Here is a 7,150-nt window from a genome sequence, read left to right as displayed (position 1 = left end):
TTCTCACCAGCAATGCAGAAGTGGTCTCTTTACTCCGCATCCTCTCCAGCATACACTATCATTGGTGTTTTTGATCTTAGCCATTCTGACTGGTGGAAGATGGTATCTCAGACTCCTTTTGATTTGCATTTCCCTGATGGCTAAGGATGTTGAACATTTTCTTAAGTGTCTTTCAACCATTTGAAATTCTTTTGTTGAGAATTCCCCGTTTAGATCTGTACCCCATTTTTAATTAGATTATTTGATAGTTTGACGTCTAATTTCTTGAGTTCTTTACATATTTTGGAGATCAGTCCTCTGTTTGATGTGGCGTTGGTGAAGATTCTTGGGGCAGACTGTGGGGCCACTGGTAGTGAGACTAAGATTTATCCCTACTGCTTGTTCTGACTTTTTTGAACCCATTCTCTCTGGAAGGATATCTTGCTCAGCCTAGATATAGGGGGGATGGCCTTGGTCCTGTCTCAAAGCAATGTGTTAGACTTTGCTGACTCCCATCGAAAGCCTTACCCTCTCTGAGGAGTGGATGGGGGTGGTGGGGCAAGAAGGTGGGGGAGCGGGAGGGAGAGGGAGTGGGAAATGGATTTAGCATGTAAAATGAGAAAATATGGTTTTTAAAAAATAATAAAGTAAAATAGAAAGATTGGGCAGGGAAGGGGGTGGGGCCTGGAGAGGATTTTGATTTATAGTGGAGAGGGGACACTGAGCAGGCTACTGGGGGTCCTGGCGGAGATGCTGCTACCAGAAGCCAAAGGAAGTTCTTTATACGCTAACACTCCGAGGTCCTTCCTCTTTTGGCCACTGAGGGTTGGAAAGCAGACTAGGGCCGGCTATAGGGAAGCAGTGTTCACAGCCTGAGAAATGGAGGCCAGGGAGTCGGGAATGTTCTGTTTTCTTGTGGGGTGAGGGATTCCTGGCCCAGGGGCATACTCTTATATAAAATAGCACTGCTTGCTTTCCTGGAAATCACGGTGTTCACTTTGATATTAGTGCCTGCTGGCCAAGCCCTCAATTACCCCCAGACTTTCAGACCTCTAGATCTTAGATCTAGATCTTAAACAACTCTTTATTACATCACGGCTTTGTTTGGAAAGCTTGCTTATCAGATGCAGCCACCGAAGCTGAGCTCCTCCTTTCCTCTCCTTCCTGCCCCCCATCTCTCCTCCATTCTTGAAGGTTTAATTCAGCTCTGAATAAAAAAAAAAGAATTAGAAAAGGAAAGATTTGGGCAGTGGTGCATGCCTTTAATTCCAGCACTCGAGGGCAAAGGCAGGGAGAGCTCTGTGAATTTGAGCCCAGCCTGGTCTACAGAGTGAGTTCCAGAACAGTGGGATAGCTAGGGCTACATGGAAGAAACCATGTCTAGGAAAACCAAAACAGAAAAAAACAACAGGAAGAACAGGACTGCTCCGAGGTATGGTGGAGGAGAAGGGTCATTGAGATGAAAGGGAGAACATAGCCAGAGGCAGACATCTGGGAGAGGCCAGAGTGGACGTGACTAGACTGAGCGGGTCATGTGAGGAGAGAGGGGAGAGGAACTGCTTACCAAGAGGGGAGGCCTGGGCCAAGAAATCGGCAGCGCCAAAATGGCTGAGTTATATACGGGCCAGAAGAGCTAGGAAAAGGAATGCACTGCCCAATAACTTGGCTGGAGAGTTTAGGGTAAGGCAGGGGGTATGCCAGCCAGGAGGGCCCTGTGACAAATAGAGACTGAGGGATGCTGGGAGAATCTGGCAACCAGTGTCTGCTTTGCTATATTAATCTCACCTCAGCCATTTGTCCCAGGTTTGAGACCTATAAAACTCCTGTCTAATTTATGAGCTCTTCAAAAGCAAACCTGACTACATTTGTCTGCCTCAACTTTTTCTGAACTTGACCCAGGGACAAAGACTTTTGTCATTTGCTTATTATTGTTTATTATTATTATTAATTGTTTTTAATAATATTTTATCTTTGTTTCGTGTAACCTTCCAAAGCTTAGGCTAGGAGCACAGGAACTATTGCCTTTCATTTGTTGGTTAGTATCCTTTTACAGCACCTAAAAATGAGTGATTTATTCATAAATTAAAACCTGACCTCAGTTTGGAGTCTCTGGGCTTCAGGACATGGACCCAGCAGCACCTGCTGGGACATGCCTCCTATGCCTTAGGTTTCCCCGAAAGGGTTCTGTCACGCCTCATTCGCCAAACCTGTAACAGAAAAACACTTGCTAAGGAGCAAGGCCTTTCGATCCAATTAAACATGAGCAATGAGGGCATTGCATGTGCTGCTAACCGCATTACAGTCATCTGTGTGTTTTCTGTGGTGCCAGGGGATGTCTTCTGGAAGCCACCTCCGAGAAACCCAGAATCTAAGCAAGAACAGGCTGCTTGCTCTCTTGGTATGGCTTAGGGACAAGCCCCCCTGATGATTGTCTTCTCAGTCAGCCTTCTCCTAGCCTCTCTAGAGCCACGTGGATGGATGTGAATCTCACGGCAGAAATAATCCTTCCCCTCCATACCCCTCTATAACTATGACTGCAGAACTTACTGAATGCTATGAAGGGCAGGAAAGTATTTTGCTTGGGGGAGCGAAGTAGTTACCAACAAATGTGACATCTGGCAAAAGGAGAAAAGCAAAGGGAAACCATTTGTGTGGAGACAACAAACAGGAGCCAGGCAGTGGCAGGAGCTGGCCTGGCCAGGGAGCAACGGAGCGACACAAGGACACAAAGGCTGCTTGGTGGCCTGAGTCTTGCTACAATTGGCTGTAGGTCTAATAAGACAACAGTATTTTTGGTTTCTTTAAAGAAGCTGTAGGACGGGGAGCTACAATTCAGTCAGCAGAGTGCTTGCCTAACTTAATGAAAGAAACCCTGGGCTCACTAAGCATGGTGGCTCTTAGACTCTATCCCAGCACTCGGGAAGTAGAGGCAGGCAGACCTTTGGTAGTTCAAGGAAAGCCTGCTTTACAGAGTGAGTTCCAGGACAGGCAGGGCTGTGCAGTGAGACGAAGAAGGCAGAAGATTCCCCACTCAGAATAAATGGCATGTGATGACCCGTAATCCCAGCAGGAGGATTGGGAGTTCAAGGTCATTCTTGTCTCCGTAGCCCTTTTTTGGCTTGGGATTTTTGTTTGTTTTGTGTTGTTTTTGGTTTTTCAAGATACGGTTTCTCTGTGTGGTCTTGACTGCTGGGATTAAAGGTGTGTGCTGCTGTGTCTTGCTTACACAGCCATTTGGAAGACAATCTGGAATGCATGAACCAGTTTACTTTTTTAAAGGGGGGGACTAGGGGACTGTAGATCTGGAGGGACATGTGTGTGCATGTGGAAGCCAGTGGTCAACTTTCGGGATTGTGCCATGAATGAGTTTTGTTCTCCACCCCCTTCCCTGCCCTGATCTGATTTTTGTTTGTTTTTCCTCCTTTAGAAAATTTTACTTAATTTTATGTATATGAATGTTCTGTCTACATGTATATATGTGTGTCACATACATGTCTGGTGCCCCTAGTGATCACAAAGGGAAACTGAATCCTTTGGAACTGGAGTTACAGATAATTTTGAGCCACGGTGTGAGTGCTGAGAACCAAAGCCAGGTCCTCTGCAAGAACAGCCAGGGCTCTTGACGACTGAGTTGTCTCTCTAAAACCCACTCCATTGGTTGAAATAAAATCTTTCACTTGGCCTGGAACTCACTGATTGGCCTGGATGACCTGCCAACCGCAGAGATCCCCTCTGAAGTCCCCACCCCCCTTTCAGAAGACAATTTTGTTAAGCAGCCTTGGCTGGCTTGGTACTCATTATGTGAATATCTACTCCTTGCCAGGAGTATTTTCTTCCCATCTACCTGACAGTCAAGACAGCCAGAAACATCCCCAGACACGGAGCAATCCCCTGTGGGAACACTTGGGTGGCAGGAGTCAAACAATAGGTTCCATTCTCTGAACAGAAAAAAAGGTCAATTTTCTTCAGGGGACATCCAGCCTAAAGGTAACCAACCACCTTTTAGCTGGTTGGCAGTGGCAGGGATCTAAGTGCCCTGGGAGGGGCTGGGCTGCTGATGTAGCTGGATGGAAGTCTGGAGAATCAACCTGCCCCGATGAGGAAAACCTGCAGGCAAAGAAATTGGAGTCTCATGTGACACTTTGAAAAGGGTGTCACTTAGGAAGGTTATGTGGAAGAGTATAGCGGTCAGATTTGAGCACTGAGATGCTCTGTGTTGGTTTTCAAGGCCAGCTGATAAGGACAGAAAACAGGACTCTGCGTGTCTAGGCAGGATCGAATCTGAGAAATGCTTATCCTAATGTAGTAATTGACTGCCTGGCTAGACAGTATGATGGAGGAGCTGCGTGTAACGTAGGGAAGGAGTCTGTCAAGACCAGGCAACTGTAGCATTCATCTGATACAGGCAAGCACCGGAAAACGGGTGAATGAAAACCAAGTGTAAAAGAGAAGGAAAAGAACCCTTAGTCTAGAATTTATCAATTTTGGCGCAAATGTGTCATTCTGAACAGGCTAAATCTCAGTGGTGGGCCTGTCCTGTTCATTGAAGGACGGCCAGCAGCAGCCCTGGCCTTATCTAGTATAAGTCAAGAATGTTCTCTTCCCAACAATCTCTGACAGCCATGACAACCAGAAATGTCCTGAAAAAAATGTCACCTGGGAGGCCGAATGGTCCTGATTAAAAGCCATCACTTTAGAGTCATTAGAGGGAAATTCTTTGTGACTTCCGCTCGTCCCTTGTACTTCATGCTGTATCTGTTTGGATCCTCCCTAATAAAAGGTTGAGGACATGCTGTGGAATATTTTCCTAAGAGATGGGCACTTTTAGCTAAGCCCATAACATACTCTGCTGTCCATGTCCTTTTCGAATTTGTGAGGTTCTTTCTAGCTGGCTCCAGCGAGACCTGATTTAGGGAAAAGAGGGACATCATTCTTTCCCCTGAGGTGTCTTGTCTGCTCCTTTTCCACTCCTGTAGGAGGAGTGCCTCCGTGAGAAAGTGAAAATGAAAACAGTTAACTGAAGCTAGGCATAAAGGCTGTGCCTGTCTTTCCAGAACTCTGGAGGCTTTAGCGGAAGAATGGCTGATGGTTTGGGGCCAGTCTACAGAGTAGCTGGTGACTTCCAGACCAGTCTGGAAGTCTGGGCTACAGTACAAGACTCTGTCGAGAAAAAACATCCTCTCCTTTACAGAAAATAAGACAAAATAAACTAATTGAACCGGAGGTGGGCCCCACTGCCAATCCCAGTATTCGGGAAGATGAGATGGGAGAGCAGCATTGTGGAGGCTAGTTTGGGTTCCACGGGAAGACCATGTCCAAAAGTAGGAGGGAGAGGAGGAAGAATAGAAAGAAACAAAAAAACAGGCCTCACTCCCTCCCCATCCAGAGTGGATGAGGTTCATAGATCAGCTCAGAGCTCCAGCCACCCAGGAGTCAAAGTGCAAAAGAGGTAGATAGTAGTCTCAGGCCCAAGTCACATGGGCTGGAAGGGTCAAAACGAAACTCAGTGTTGCCTCATCATGACTTGGATCGTTCAAAGCCAAACTGAGAGTTTCTTTTTAACTGCCGTTCCTGGAAAGCTTTCCATTTGTCCTTATTCTTCTTGCACACCAGAGGAGTGGCCTCATTGAATCTAATGTGTCCTTTGAAATAGAGCACACAGAATCGCTAAAGAAGAGTTGGATTTTGAAGACGCAACATCCCTAGACCTTCTCTTACTCCACCCCTCAGATTAAAAAAATGTTGATGGATGTTTAGAGTCAGAAAGAAAGGAAACTGGCTTCATAGATTCACTCAGCTGGGTGAGAGGAAAACGTTCCCTCCCCTCGCCTGTTCCACCCTTTGCCTTTTCTCTTGAGATGTTCAAACTCTCAAGCCGTTTCTGGAAGTTAATGAAAATGACTGCTTTAACTTTTTAGAATCATTTATTTTTACCATTGCTGTGCAAGTTTTAAAGCACTCATTCAATCTAGGCTAGGCAGTGCCCACGATGGCACACAGCCAGTCACCAGGGACTCTCTTTCCAACTGGAGACTCCTTAAAAGGCAGGTGGCATAATCATTTTGGAAATGCTATCATAAACTTATTGTATAATGTTTATAGAACATGTCAACAAGTGTGTATGTTTGAGGTGATGAGAAAAGGGGAGCCTTGGGCTAGAGAGTGCCAAACTACTTACAGAGAGATTTTAAAAGGGCAGAACCAGCTACCAGTTCCATGGGCTTTGATGGTATTGTTTTCAGAATCATTATTTTATTTGATAATACATATATAGGTGTGGCTTTATACTGAACCTTCAACAGTAAGAATCAGTGTCTCAAGATTCACTGCAAGCAATCCCCACTCCTAGAAACCTTCCTTGCCTCTTCCCTATCATAACATGTGTTCCTTTGCATCATCCCATAGTTCCATGTTCATGTTTCTGGTGACGACCTCAGAAACTGTTTGCAGTGCTTTGTTGACAAGTTCTACCTTTCCTGCTTTTTCAAAAAATGCCATTGCTTGGTGCTGAGGACAGAACTTAAGAGTGTTGTGCGTGCTAAGCACAAATTTAACCACAGAATCAGACACTTCCAGCCAAGGTCTGTCTTCAATGATTTTCTGCCACAGTTCTTGGACTTCACAAATATTTACTGAACTCAAGAGCTTTCATTCCAGAGTGGAGCCTTTGTTTAGCTAGATCAAACATTCTGATGGCCTCTGGGTGAGGTCGAGACTAGATATAGTATAACTAGGTATAGGTTATTAATAACTGTTTATAGCTACTTTCAGGTATTGACTTAATCTAATGAAAATACGTCTCAATGGGTCTCACCATCCACTCAGACATCTTTATCAGGAAAAGAGAGATTTTTTTCCAGCCATGCTCTAATGCTTAATTAAGACTTATAAGTATATTGCCTTACACAGTAAAAATGATTTTGACTTTGCAGAAGTGATTAAAACAATAGATTGGTGTGTGTGTGTCTGTCTGTCTGTCTGTGTGTGTGTAGGTCAGAGATCAATTATCATTTGTTTTTCCTAATTGCTCCCCACCTTTTTCTTTGAGACAGAGTATCTCACTGGACCTGGAGCTCACCAATTTAGCTATACTGACAGATTAGCAAGTCCAAAATTCCAAAGAATATTCCTGTCTCTATTTCCCCAGGGCTGGGATTACAGGTTCACTCTT

Source organism: Microtus pennsylvanicus, chromosome X (genome assembly GCF_037038515.1).
Source record: "Microtus pennsylvanicus isolate mMicPen1 chromosome X, mMicPen1.hap1, whole genome shotgun sequence".
Taxonomy (NCBI): domain Eukaryota; kingdom Metazoa; phylum Chordata; class Mammalia; order Rodentia; family Cricetidae; genus Microtus; species Microtus pennsylvanicus.
This window is presented reverse-complemented; position numbering follows the sequence as displayed.